Genomic DNA, 15,627 nt, shown 5'->3' with positions numbered 1-15,627 from the left:
ATTGTAGAAAAAACTTATATTACATTCATAAGAAAGTCCCAAAATGAGTTAACAACATTAACATGATAAAAAAGTATTTGCTTGTGATGGGGCGCGAGTCCACTCCAGAAACCACAATGTTATCCATGTGACTTTTGTCTCCTGTTTTGGTTAACATATTGTCTCTTGATAGCTTCTATCGTTCAATCCTTATTAAGGGAAATATAGTAATAGTGGTGAAGTGTTTGTGATAAATGTTCAATGCTTCGTTACATTGAAATGGCGTATTACAAATTATGCAAGAAGTTTGAATCGTGCTTAATTTGTAAACTGTTGACGATAATAACTCACTCCTGAGAGAGCACTCTTATATGAAGGCATTAACCGCCGATAAATCATTATCTGAGATTTTATTATAGCAATAATTATATAAGTCATTCCAACAATGACGTAGTTTTGTAAATCTCTGGTACGCACGCATGATGTCTTGTGAGGGCCCGTATCGAACGCTAACGAAAATCGATAGCCAATTATATGGCCGTTGACATCAAAATGGCGTCACGTTTGCGAGAACCAGTGTGAATCGAGCGTTTCCCGTGGCAGAATCTACGATGACGTATTCTGCTCCCTTTTTCAGTAGCGTATTGGTCTTCTACTGGTGGACTAAGGGCTTCTGAGGCCTGGGGAAGGGAAACTAAATGAATCCCTTATTCTGCTTGCATATTCATGTATTTGGAGTTTAAATTTCCTAAAAGAGGGTAATGTAGATGTAATGGCTGATAAAAATGTCAGTTATTTGTAATGCATATACTTAAAGATATGTGTGACAAACTTTGCGTACGAATAGCATTTAGCACAGCAGCCGTCTGGCAGAGTACAAAGCAATAATAAAGAACAGAATAAGAAAATTCTGCTTTTAATTTATATGTCGGGAAACAGATCTTGCTCGATAAACGAGTAATATCAGTTGCTTTAGTGACAGTAGTAGGTGCTGCAGTTACGATTGGTATTTTTACAGTGAATGTTTTAGTTTTCGTGCCTTTATTTTACTGAAATTCTCAGTAACATTGTTGAAAACTATCTCAATAGAAAAGTTTCTTTCATTCGATGATTTGGACAGACTGGCTAGTCGTTCTTGATTCATCGTAGAGGAAGATAACTTTTATTAGTTCCGGTTTAGAAAAACTTCTCTCGCATGTGGCGACTAATACACAAACGGTCAAGAAGTATTGAAGTATAAGTGACGTACAGTGTAATGGTTCAATGTAGTCCCATTTAATTGTAAACTTAATTATATATTGAAGGATTTCTTTGGCTGTCCACGTAGTACCAATTTCCACACTGGTATCGAGTACACTCGCATGCCTACAATACCTTATGATTTCTTGCAGCAACTTCTCCTTCTCATGCACCAGAGCGGCCTGTGCTAGCGAGGTGTGCGCATCGCTGCCGCTGCGCGCTATGCTTACTCGGCCGTTGTGAGCTTGTGAAGAAGTTTCTGTGCTGTGGGCGCCGATGGAAGCTAATTGTCGTGTGTTGCTTTCACAACGCCAGCAAATTTTCGTGTTCTGCGCCCCGCAGCATGGGAAAGCAGTACGCGCAGAGAAACTCCAGACCAAGCAAGTAAGCCCCGAGAAGACGAGTCGCCGCCTTTCCCCCCCCCCCCCCCCATTGTACGTCAAGTGCAAAGGCAGGTAGTCAGCGCTGTTCGACTTTATGACTAATTGCTCCAAGAGCGAGGTGGTCTACGGGTCTGTCGATACAGACTCGCTGATCAGCGTTCGGGCTGCAAACGAGGCCGAACACGGGGCGATCAAGGTCGCAGTGGCCGACCACAATGTCGACGCGCCGCCACCGCGAGAGGAGGCACCTTCTGTTGGAAATAAGACGACCAAGGCATTCCTAAGGGGGTTACCTTGTTGCTGTGACGAGGCAGCGGTCCGGGAAGAGCTGCTGCGAGATGGGTTTGGCAATGCAACCGCAAGGTTGCACAACCGGACCAACAAGAAGAGGGCGCCGCTCCACGGCGTGACCGTGCAAACAGCCGACGGCGAGATCGACATCTTCGACTATCGGAAGTTGCTGGACTTCCCGGTTACGACAGAACCTCTCCCGACCGCCATGGACCACCAACGCCAGTGCTTCAGATGCCAGGGTGAGGACTGTGGTGTCACCACCAGACGCCACACTTGCTAGGTGGTAGCCTTTAAATCGGCCGCGGTCCGTTAGTATACGTCGGACCCACGTGTCGCCACTAGCAGTGATTGCAGACCGAGCGCCGCCACACGGCAAGTCTAGTCTAGAGAGACTCCCTAGCACTCGCCCCAGTTGTACAGCCGACTTTGCTAGCCATGGTTCACTGTCTACATACGCTCTCATTTGCAGAGACGACAATTTAGCATAGCCTTCAGCTTCGTCATTTGCTACGACCTAGCAAGGCGCCATATTCAGTTACTAACAGATAATATTGTGAATCATGTACCGTCAAGAGCGACGTTGATCATTAATGGATTAAAGTTAAGTATCCAACTAATTACGTCCGCTTTCTGAACTCTAATTCCATGTTATGTTCAAGACCTCACGTCAGTATAGTTCTTCCCTCCTCACTCCAGCCTGCGTGAGCTAAAACGCGTGCATTTCGGCCTCCTCTAGTAACACGGTGTTGGCTCTTCCGCCAACACAACAAGGGCCATGTCGCGAAGTATTGCCGCAACGCGGCGCTGTGCGTCAAGTGCTCAGGCGAGCACGACAGCCGCGCCTGCGACCGCGGCAGCAACGCTCTGCCGACTTGCGTCCGGTGTGGCGGCCCGCACGTCGCCAGCTGGCGCGGTTGCCCGGCTTTCTCCAGCCGCAACCGTGCCGAAGGCGGCGAGGCGGCCGCGGCCGCACCGACGCAGCGGAAGAAGAGAAGACGACGTCGGAAACGACGTAGGGCGCAGACCCGCCTGGCGCAGCTGAGGGACGGCGCAGAAGCAGCTCCACCTGCCAGGAGCGAGGACGGGCAGTCGGCAGTCGGGATGCAGCTCGCGCCCCCGAGAAGAGCTGTGGCCTCGAAATCGGCGCCGCCGTGAAGGAGGCCATTGCAGCCCTCAGATCGGTGATGGAGGCAGAGAGGGCTGCCTTCGCAGCCGCCATGGCTGCAGAGAAGGAAGAGGCCTTGAGGCAACTGCGTGCAGTTTTCGCCCAAGGCCTCCGTGAGGTAGTACCTGCGGAACACTCCTGCCACCTCACAGAAGGACGTTCGCGCGCCTGTCCCAGCGGCTGCCCCAGCAGCACCGCAGGTGAAAGGCGCAAAGAAGACAACCGCAGCTCCAGCGGTTTCGGCGTGCAAGCTCGAGCGAATGGCCTGCATTTCTCCGACGCTGAAGCGGCGCAGCTCTCCGAACAAGCGGAACTGCTCGTGGCCCAAGTGCGGCACAGCTGCGCTATGCAGTATAGGAGGACGCCGAACGGCGGAAGGCTGCCGCTGTTCAGCACCAGCCTGATGAAGCTTGCCAAGACACTGACGACACGGCGCAAGAGAGGGCGCAATGGCAACGCAAGCGTTGCTGCATTAAATTAATTTGTTACAGGGACGACGTCACTGCAGCAGGCCCAGGAGAATCCACACAAGCCCAGCTGCCGCATCGGACTGACCCAGCTATAATGAACACGCAGCGACATTGGTAATGATGCACGATACCACACACTAACACTACCTTACCTTGCATGCGCTGTCGCAGCTAGCAAGCTGCTACTGCCCTTACCACCCGTCCTACTGTCGCAGAGGTTTTTTTCCCTTGGCGCTTGCCTTGGCACTTTGTTTCCTCTGCCCTGACAACCGCTACTCTTCGATCGCTTTCATCCACTTTCTGTCTCCTGATGGACCATGTAAATGAGTAATCTTACCCAGACACATGGGCAACATCACAGCCGCATCCTGATTCAAAAACTAACATGTTATACGGAGGTGACAGGAGAACGTTTGGTTTGGTCACCACGTTAGTGTGGGCGTGGAGGGGCCACCATACTTTATGCTCCTTCTGATAGATGTCGTGAATTTCTACCTGAGACTCCTCTCCAACAGCCAGATCGTCATCAGATACTTCAAGCATAAATTATGTTCCAAAAATCAGGAAAATCTAGTTTATTTTCTTTACAACCGCGTAGTGTTGTTGCATTCAGACATTGGTCGACGATCTCTTTCTTGAATCGATAAGTAAGAGTAATGAGCTAGTTCACCCAGCATATTTAACTTATGCGCCTTCTCCCTCGTCTGTCAATATTAATATCCAGATTCGTGTATTTTTAGTGCCAAAATAGCGACGTAGCATTCGACTGAATGTATTTGTTCCACTAAAAACTAATTCACAGGTTTTAATTTGATGATTCCTATATCTATAATCATTTCTTCAGTCTTTAGATACTTTAGGCCGAAATTTGCTTCTCCAGTATCGTGTACCATAGCCTGATTTAGGTCAAAAAGGTAAAATAACATATAACTGGAAGGAGCAAGGTTGCTGCAGATCCACGCCCGGGTTCCCGGGTTCGATTCCCGGCGGGGTCAGGGTGATGACTGGGTGTTGTGTGCTGTCCTTAGGTTAATTAGGTTTAAGTAGTTCTAAGTTCTAGGGGACTGATGAGCATAGATGTTAAGTCCCATAGTGCTCAGAGCCATTTGAACCATTTTTTTTTTTGCTGCAGATCTTGCAACAAGGTTTGTCTCGGCTACATCTCGCACATCATCTACAGTGCTCACAGTTGTTCCAATGTTTTCTTTTATGACTTTAACTGAATTGTAATGAGTACGCCGGTGAGTATCAGAGAGTAGTTTCAAACTTGATTCTGTTTTTCTGCAAGTAATTCCCACCTAGAATGAATGCGAATGTTACTCCTCTACGGCCCCAAAACAGGTGACGCTAGAGGGAACACATGAGGATGCATGAAATCCACAAAGATATAAGGAATGATAAGCACAGGGATTGAACACAGATTTTGGAATCACGTCTAGAATTTTTCGTTGCGCTACTCTACGTACACTTGACACTGACGCGGCTTTGACAAGATTTTGAGCTCTCCACAACGCTTTATCGAGCGTCCTTCACCTCAGTTGCACCAGTTCCAAGAGATTTCCTCTGTATGCAGATTAAACGTCGTCACAGTTGCTGCCAAAAGCAAGACTTTTCCGGGATGAAAATAGTATAATATCTCAGACGAAATTTAAAACGTTTCTCCGTTTCTTGGTTCCATCATTAGCTTATGAGCCTATTTTAAAACTGTAGTGATAGTACACCTGTGTAGATAGAATATGTATTGACTGTTTAGAGATGTCACTAAACCCGGAAAAAGATGTAAACAACCATGCATGAGCAGCACCTACTAGACAGAGATGGTCCGACAACTGATCAGTTCCAGTCATTCCACAACGAAGGAGACACACGGTTCGTATTGTCTGTAGTTCTAAGATGCCTAGGTTTGTGCCAGGAAGGACTCTCAAAAACGGAAGTGTCCTGGTGTCTTGGTGTGAACCAGAACGATGTTATTCGGACATGGAGGAGACACAGAGAGACAGGAACTGTCGATGACATGACTCGCTCACGCAGCCCAAGGGCTACTACAGCAGTGGATGACCGTTACCTACAAGTTATGGCTGACAGCAGATTACGGCTGACAGCAACGTCACCACGTTGAATAATGCTTTTATTGCAGCCACAGTAATTCGTGTTACGACTCAAACTGTGTGCAGTAGGCTGCTTGATGCGAAACTTCACTCTCGACGTCCATGGCGAGGTCCACTTTTGCAGCCACGACATCATGAAGTGCGGTACAAATGTGCCCAACAACATGCCGAATGCACCGCTCAGGATTCGCTTCATGTTCTCTTCACTGATGAGTGTCACATGTGCCTTCAACCAAACAATCGTTGTAGACGTGTTTGGACGCAACACGGTCAGGCTGAACGCCTTAGACAGACTGTCCAGCGAGTGCAGCAAGTGAGAGGTTCCCTGCTATTTGGGGGTGGCATTATGTGGGGCCGACGTACGCCGACGGTGGCCATGGAAGGCGGCGTAATGGCTGTACGATACGTGAAAGCCATACTCCGACCGATAGTGCAACCATATCGACAGCATATTGTCGAGGCATTCGTCTTCACAGCCGAATATTCGCGCCCCCATCGTGCACATCTTGTGAATGACTTCCTTCAGGATAATGACTTCTCTCGAGTAGAGCGACCAGCATGTTCTCCAGACATGAACCCTATCGAACATGCCTGGGATAGACTGAAAAGGGCTGTTTATGGACTACATGACTCACCAACCACCCTGAGGGATCTATGCCGAATCGCCATTGAGGAGTGGGACAATCTGGACCAACAGTGCCTTGATGAACTTGTGGATAGTATGCCATGACGAATACATCAATGCATCAATGCAAGAGGATGTGCTGTTGGCTATTAAAGGTACCAGTGTGTACAGCAGTCTCCACCATTTGAAGGTCTCAACATATGGTGGTACAACATGCTTTGTGTGGTGTTCATGAGCAATAAAAAGGGCGGAAATGAAGTTTATGTTGACATCTATTCCAGTTTTCTGTACACATTCAGGAACTCTCGGAACTGAGGTAATGCAAAACCTTTTTTGGTGTGTGTATTTAGGATAAGTATAGGGTTCAAAATGGCTCTGAGCACTATGGGACTTAACATCTATGGTCATTAGTCCCCTATAACTTAGAACTACTTAAACCTAACTAGCCTAAGGACATCACACACATCCATGCCCGATACAGGATTCGAACCTGCGACCGTAGAAGTCGCGCGGCTCCGGACTGAGCGCCTAGAACCGCTAGACCACCGCTGCCGGCAAAGTATAGGGCCTTTAACGATAAACCCCCTCTTAACTAGTGAATATATTTTGGACTTGTTTGGGATTATATCAGAAATTATCTGGTCACGGGGCCTCCTAAATCTCGAGTGCCTAATGATTTGCTGTGCCAGCCCAGGACTAGATGCCCAGTGCTGGCCATCCATCCCTGCCCTGTTTGTCCACCACTGGGCCGAAGTGTTGTGGTGTAGTCCTTTGGTTCCCATAGACAGTGGCATATATATATACTTCCCTTCAGATAAATGGGTCTGGGCCCGTCGTAAGTAACATGATGACATCGGAATTTGATTTGGAACACAACTCCATCTTTGCCAGGTGCGTTAAGTTTTCATTACTGCCAGCATTGTCCATGTCCTTGGATAAACAATGATCAGGAGGACACGAGGCTGGTTGTGGAAGGCGGTGGGCACTATGGAAAGAGCAGGTCAAAGTTTGTTTTGTAAACCCATTGACTGACATAAGCTACGCTATAGAGAATACATTGTAGGGCCAAGAGAGTTGAGCGTGAGCCAGAAGGTAAAGTATGGCGAAGGTTGGTGTCTGCGGAAACTAAGTCCACAGTGTCGCAGCACCGGGAAAAGTGGGAAGATCTACACTGCTACAGGGCACGCGTCAGACTCGCAGGAGAACAAGAAAACAAGAGCGCAGGCCCATTGACGGGTGGCCAGGTATATTCAACGCACCACACAGCTTTCCCCGACCTGATTGGTTGCGATAGAGAAAACCTTGCAGGTGGCATGGAACTTTCCAGAGCGTCGCCTGCTCAACGACACCTCCCCATAGCGTACCCTCGTCAGCACACGAGGGAGGCGCACGGTGCTCCTCGGATCTGACTTCCTCTTGCTAGACCGTGTAACAAAAGAATTTACAGGCAGTCAACACTGCTGGCCGTGGCTTGGCTGTAATGGAAAAATGAAGTTACCTCTGGGAGCTAATAAAATAAATTAAAATATTCCTACCAACTGGCTCATCCTTTATAACAATTAAATTTTTAACGTTAATGTTATTTCGTGCTTTTACTGTGTTTACAGGTTCTTGATGCCTGATTGCACTCTAACTTAGTTAGTTGTCATGCAGCTCACTTACCTGTGTTTTAATTCTAAATAACTGGAATTTGTTCGGTCTGTGTTTCATCAGGTGCTCTTTTTTATTTTTTGCTAATACCCAGGTAAAAAAACGGGAACATCAATTAGCCGTAGCAGCAGTGCTAAAATTTTGGAATTAAATAAACCTTTTACGAAAACGAGTAATTTCTTTCGTAAAAATTTCATTGCTTTGAAATATTGTAATGTGTTATTATAGAAAATGGGAAAAGTGTTCATTGAAATTTTAACAACAATGCCGAAAGAAACGAGCAACAAATACATTGCATAAGAATAGGACAGTGTTGCTGATACAATAATGGACCTGTTTCCATGTGGCGTGGCTTACAGTATGATACACATGTGCATGCAGTGTCAGACACTTGCCCCATTCTTGTGGTCAGACAATAGCTGTATCACAGAATGGCACCTTTCCCAGTCTGGAAATATTTTGCAAAGTGCGGTGTAAATGAAGTGCAACGCTCCATTTCCTTTAACAGATTAAGAATGGGCGTAGCCACAACAAACTTGGGACATCATATAACGAGAAAATTTATAACTTAATAATTAATTTGTTGTTTACAATACAAATAGAAAGTAGCTGATCTGCTTCCTGTGTCTGCATAATATCCCTTTATCTGCTTCCAGCCTTAGAAGACGGACAAATTGGCACGAAAAATAGAGCTCTTCAGCCTCAGTTTTCACCCCTTTACATGGACTATTGCTAATGCCCAGATAGTGGTATGATCCTCGATTACATTATTTTTGAACAGAGTTTCAAAAAATTTGTATCAATAAGGGAATACTGAGAGTTTTTGTGTAGTAATGTACCACTTATTACTTTTCGAAAAAAAACAGCAAAATGTGGGAGGATAATTTTTTATGTGTTTATTTAATTTTGATTCTATATATCTTGAAAGTGAAGAATTTTTTCAATCTTCGTTCGATTTCTAAGTCTATGACAGGGAATAACAGGAACAAAAAACTGTAAAGCTTTTATTTCAGAGACCGGTTATTTTGAGCAGTTTTAACGGTCAGGTTAACAGAAAGCCGTTTGTTTGAATGATAACCACTATCCCTATGGTTGGCTGGAGGCACGATGCAACAGTTTTGCAGGGAAGCACCTGTACGTAGTACGATTTCCAGGGAGGAGGCTAGCAAATCATATGTTTCAGTGATCTGATGGCCCTCTTCGCCAAACAGGTTACCTTATACTAGACCGACTGGAAACTGTTCAACGTTGCAGAGTGCGAAATGTTCAGTTTGAGGAAGATGTGTCGCAGCGAAATGGGAACGACACAATCACACGACCCGTAGCCAAGAAACTAAATGCAGGGGTTGGACAAAAATCTGGAAGCACCACAAGGAAGGTAAGTGCAGATGGTAACCGCTACCTGTAGGTTGTGCTGTAACATTTTACGAGTAACGGCATCTATGCACTTGGCAAGCGTCAGGCCTGGTCAGATCAGTGCCGTGTGTAGCTGTGAGTGCCTCCTGTTGGAGCTAAGAAAATCCAAACTTCATCAAGTTGTTGGTTCTCGTACGGTGGTAAATAAGGTAGCCGAAGTGTTTGGTGTTTCAACAGACCCCTTATTCAAGATTTGTTCCACTTACAGGGAAAGCAGAAAAGCATCATAGGATAATGCACAATGCAGATGGAAGTGTGTTGAATGATCATGACAGACGGTCACTGAAGAGAATTTTGGCGAAAAATAAGAGCACGACAGCAGCAGAAATCACTGCAGAACTGAATGTAGCATTAGCGAACCCTGTCGGCACCAAAATAACACGAAGGGAGCTTCACAAACAGGGGATTGCAGGGAGAGATGGAATTCCAATCCACTCGTAAGTGCTACAAATGCCCACAACTGGAAAAGGTGGTGCCAAGGGCACAAAAACAGGGCCCTGCAGCAATGGAAGAAAGCAATTTAGTCGGATGACTCTTGTTTCAGACTGTTTCCCACTTCTGACCGGGTCTATGTTCCAATTGCGAAACGTGATGGGTTTCCGGTGATGATCTGGCAGTCATATCGTGTTAATTCATGGCTCCTTCATTACCTTGCATTGTCGTATTACTGCCAAGGATTACTTGAGCACATTGTCATGGCGACTTCAGGCTAGGAATTCGCTAACATCAGCATCAACAGTCCCGGAATTTTTACATCATCGCATCCAGATGATTGCACTAAGGCCTTGATATCATGTTTCTGTAATTACGTCACCTGCGCTCTTCCACCATACCCACGAAATTATCATGTTGGATACCTGTGAAAGCCACCTCCTCCTTGCGCACCCTATCCCCCATGCTCCGTCCCCCTCCCCCCTTCCCAGGTCTGCTCCCGCGCTGCAACGCCCTCATTCCTTGACGTCATTGAGTACTATGTCATTGGCGTGAATACCCGGCTTTCCCCCCCCCCCCCCCCACTTCGAACAATTTCAGTTTTTATAATACTTTGTCCAATATAAAGGGCTGCCAGCAGCAGCAGTCATCTGCCAGACAGAAGAAGTCTGGCATTAAGTATTTCGTTAATTCATTCTGTTGTTAAAAAATACATTTTGCATGAAGGCTGCAGATAACGTTAAAGTGCTTCCATGCTAAACACAAAGTACTACCTAAATGTATTTTACAAATGCTCTGACTCATTCTGATTAATTAATAACGCCGTGGCATTCTCTGTATGAAGTATTATATATTGAATGTGATTGTTCATACGTCTTGTCGTTGTTACAGATCCTGACCAGGTGGTGGTAGAGTCACAAGAGCCTTTTGAATTTAAACGCAACATGGGATTGGTTAACAGTGGCCTGTATGCTATAACGTCTTAAGTGACGTATTCTGATCGCCCACCAATGTATTCTGATCGCCCACGATGCCTAGGACTGACATCACCATACGGTAGGAACAGTTTGGCGATATGTAGGAGGCAAGGTCACCTGGCTTGACACTGCCATGAATGCGTGTGGCTGGCTCTATGGAAGAGAACGAACGAACAGTCTGTGATTTGTGCATATTTATATGTGTATCTAGCTAAATATAAACTGTAATTTTTTTTCCTTTTCAAGACTATCAATCAACGGTAACAAACACACACACACACACACACACGCACACACACACACACACACACACACACACACACACATGTCGTTTGTAAAATTCCAGCAGCTAAAGTTGCAGCCGCCAAGTCTTCTGTCAGCTGTATCTCAGGATGTGCCCACCCTCATACACTCAGCGTCATGGGTTTGAATTTTCTGTGGTAAAAGGAAAGAATACACAATAAATCTTTGTTGCTGACATGAAGCAAGAATCGTTTTGTTGTACCTACCCAACTCAACCATCACGTGAGTATTCAGAATGCTGAATGTGTGTTCTGACCAGTCTAATTTTAAGATATTAGCATTCCTCTAGCTGGACTTGATACTTTTCACATGTGTACTGAATGATTTAAGACACCTAACACAGGAAGATATAACATGCCGAGTCGATGTTTAAATACACAGATTGAAATGAAAATGTGTACCTGCCTGATATTAAGTGAACAAGCTAATTTTGACCCTTCCAAGACAGTGATTTACAATAGCTGTTACCAAGTATTCACCGGTCCGTGACTATTGTTATGTGTGTAGTCCATACACAAACGTACACATCACATCAGTAGCATTAATCAGTGTCTTTTTACCTCAAGACATTAAAGTTTTCTTGGGCTGTCAAGCAATTAACGTAAATATCACTCAATACATTGTCTTCCACCCTCATGCACAAGACGAGTATGTCTGAATGCTAGAAGACACAGCACAATCAATTTACATCAAACCTCTATCGAACTGAACCTTCGAAAACGGTGTATAGTAACTTTGTAACGTAAATGGACAGAAAATCCCTGACTCGTAGTTGCTGCAATCGTTTTTTATATGTTAATGCAATTATGGTACGAAGCAAACAGATAAATACACAACTGCCGATATATGTCGTTCTTTGAAGTTCAGCCCTGTGTCTACTAGCAGCAATAGTTAGTTGAACTAATAAAACTGTCAGAGCCTTCTGACTGCCAGCTCCAGACAGTAGTAGAATACAGTCTTTTTAGTGGTATCACGTTAACACACAATGTGTTCAGCCTCATTCATCTGAACGCCAGATGAAGACAAGTACACAGTCAGTTCACGACATAGTTTACATAGTTTCGAGCTTGTAACGATGCAGTAAACTGACTGTAACTACACTCCTGGAAATTGAAATAAGAACACCGTGAATTCATTGTCCCCGGAAGGGGAAACTTTATTGACACATTCCTGGGGTCAGATACATCACATGATCACACTGACAGAACCACAGGCACATAGACACAGGCAACAGAGCATGCACAATGTCGGCACTAGTACAGTGTATATCCACCTTTCGCAGGCTGCTATTCTCCCATGGAGACGATCGTAGAGATGCTGGATGTAGTCCTGTGGAACGGCTTGCCATGCCATTTCCACCTGGAGCCTCAGTTGGACCAGCGTTCGTGCTGGACGTGCAGACCGCGTGAGACGACGCTTCATCCAGTCCCAAACATGCTCAACGGGGGACAGATCCGGAGATCTTGCTGGCCAGGGTAGTTGACTTACACCTTCTAGAGCACGTTGGGTGGCACGGGATACATGCGGACGTGCATTGTCCTGTTGGAACAGCAAGTTCCCTTGCTGGTCTAGGAATGGTAGAACGATGGGTTCGATGACGGTTTGGATGTACCGTGCACTATTCAGTGTCCCCTCGACGATCACCAGTGGTGTACGGCCAGTGTAGGAGATCGCTCCCCACACCATGATGCCGGGTGTTGGCCCTGTGTGCCTCGGTCGTATGCAGTCCTGATTGTGGCGCTCACCTGCACGGCGCCAAACACGCATACGACCATCATTGGCACCAAGGCAGAAGCGACTCTCATCGCTGAAGACGACACGTCTCCATTCGTCCCTCCATTCACGCCTGTCGCGACACCACTGGAGGCGGGCTGCACGATGTTGGGGCGTGAGCGGAAGACGGCCTAACGGTGTGCGGGACCGTAGCCCAGCTTCGTGGAGACGGTTGCGAATGGTCTTCGCCGATACCCCAGGAGCAATAGTGTCCCTAATTTGCTGGGAAGTGGCGGTGCGGTCCCCTACGGCACTGCGTAGGATCCTACGGTCTTGGCGTGCATCCGTGCGTCGCTGCGGTCCGGTCCCAGGTCGACGGGCACGTGCACCTTCCGCCGACCACTGGCGACAACAGCGATGTACTGTGGAGACCTCACGCCCCACGTGTTGAGCAATTCGGCGGTACGTCCACCCGGCCTCCCGCATGCCCACTATACGCCCTCTCTCAAAGTCCGTCAACTGCACATACGGTTCACGTCCACGCTGTCGCGGCATGCTACCAGTGTTAAAGACTGCGATGGAGCTCCGTATGCCACGGCAAACTGGCTGACACTGACGGCGGCGGTGCACAAATGCTGCGCAGCTAGCGCCATTCGACGGCCAACACCGCGGTTCCTGGTGTGTCCGCTGTGCCGTGCGTGTGATCATTGCTTGTACAGCCCTCTCGCAGTGTCCGGAGCAAGTATGGTGGGTCTGACACATCGGTGTCAATGTGTTCTTTTTTTTATTTCCAGGAGTGTATTAACACTTACCAAAAAAAAAGAGGCAGTGTATCAGCTCTCTGGCAACGCCGCAAGAATCTTATTGCCGTCTTGCTCCAACTTTTCTAGAATAAGCTATAATGACTGTTAATTTTTTTATTTCGTGTGAGAAGTTCTTTGCGAGTTGTTCTTTAGCGTTTCTAGACAAGAACAGACAATGTATATGCTGCATACGCTGGAGGAATGGTGGAACATGAAATAAAGGTCGAGATTTATTTTCACATTTCATTTTCTTTTCTTATCTTCGACATCATCCTCGTCATGATTAATTATGATAGCTTCACATATAAAGATGACACTATCATCGTTATCATCATAGTCACTGTTGTATTCACTGTCGTTACTGACGTCGTCTATCTCAAGTGGCTATTCATTCGTGGTGTTGGTGACGTCAATTCGCATTGAAACGCTAATTATTAACCAATTATTAACTCCTCAGTTGGCAGGATGGATCACTGGAATTGTTGTAGCCGCAGGTTTAAGGATACGTAGCATAATTCATTGACAGAATGTGTAAACTCCCACTGAGGTGGAAGCAGCAAACCTGGTGTTAGTTGTGGCGATGGTGGAGGCGGCTGCGTCTGCGATTCATTGAGAGCACTGCTGCATTATTAATGAAACAAAAAATTACATTAATTGGTTATGGATGCACGCGCACACACACACACACACACACACACACACACACACACACACACACGCACACACGCACAAACACACACACACTAGTCTCATAATAAAAAGAAATGTGATTCTCATCACTTACATCTTTACTTACTCTTGAGGCATACACATTTACTTCCGCCCACATAACCATCTCTGGCTACAGTGAGCTACTGAATTTCATCATCCTTGTCACAATAACACTCAGATACCAAATGTTCAAATGTGTGTGAATTTCTGAGGGACCAACTGCTGAGGTCCTCGGTCCCTAGACTTACACACGAATTAAACTAACTTAAACTAACTTATGCTAAGAACAACACACACACCCATGCCCGAGGGAGGACTCGAACTTCCGTCGGGAGGGGTCGCGCAGTCAGCGACATGGCGCCTCTATGTTCGCGGACACTCCGCGCGGCACTGCGATACCAACTAACTTGTTTCACTTAAATCATCTGTGGGATGTGTGGCTCCTGTCAAAATGCGAGTCAAATGCACACTGCTGTTGTCATGGCTCACAGAGTAAAACACCATACGCGCCATCTTTTACGTCATGTGTGATACGCAACGCAGGTAATATAGACTCACATAACAACAACGTTGTACAGTTATTGCTAACACAGTATCTACACACTACTGACAGCAGTTGCCAAAATGGCATTTCTTACGAATGTCAGCTGTCTATTAACGCCGCAGAAAATGTGTGGAGTTTGCGGGTCTCCCATCGGGCGCCTCCCAAGGTGGTGGATAGGGGAAGGCTCACCATATATGGTGGGTACCGGGGAAATAAAATGCCCAGGGTGGACCAAAACTAGCAACTGCTGCCTTGTAGTAGGATATTGGCTTATCAAAGGCTAAAGGAAGAAAACCTTGAGTAAAAATTACCTGGTCCTCCGGGTTGGGCCTGGTGCAGTGGGCCAGCTCCTCACTCACATAAAAACATAAAAATGCTAGAAAACCTAATAATATGCCTCGGAAAAATTGGAACTTTGGACGACGAACTGGTGATGAGAAACGGGAAATTATGTTTGGATGCTGCAATGTGCAAGGTATTTCCACTAAAATAAATTTACTACCTGCAGAACTTGACATGTTCAACATGGATGTAGTCTTACTCTCTGAAACAAAGAAGAAAGGCCAAGAAGAAGAAGAACTGGATAAGTATGTACATATCTGGAGTGGGGTATCAAAAGCAGTAAGAGCCAAAGCAGGAGTCTCCATTATGATAAAGAAATCATGGAAAGAAAGAATCACAAATTGGACATTCATCAATCAACGTATTATAACTATTGAGATGACATTATTTGCTAGGGAAGTTGTGATTATTGGCGTATATGCACCCACGAACGACACAAAAGATAAAGAGAAAGATAAATTCTGGGCCACCCT

This window comes from Schistocerca cancellata, chromosome 6, assembly GCF_023864275.1.
Source record: "Schistocerca cancellata isolate TAMUIC-IGC-003103 chromosome 6, iqSchCanc2.1, whole genome shotgun sequence".
In the NCBI taxonomy this organism is placed as follows: Eukaryota; Metazoa; Arthropoda; class Insecta; order Orthoptera; family Acrididae; genus Schistocerca; species Schistocerca cancellata.
Note: the sequence above shows the minus strand (reverse complement) of the source record.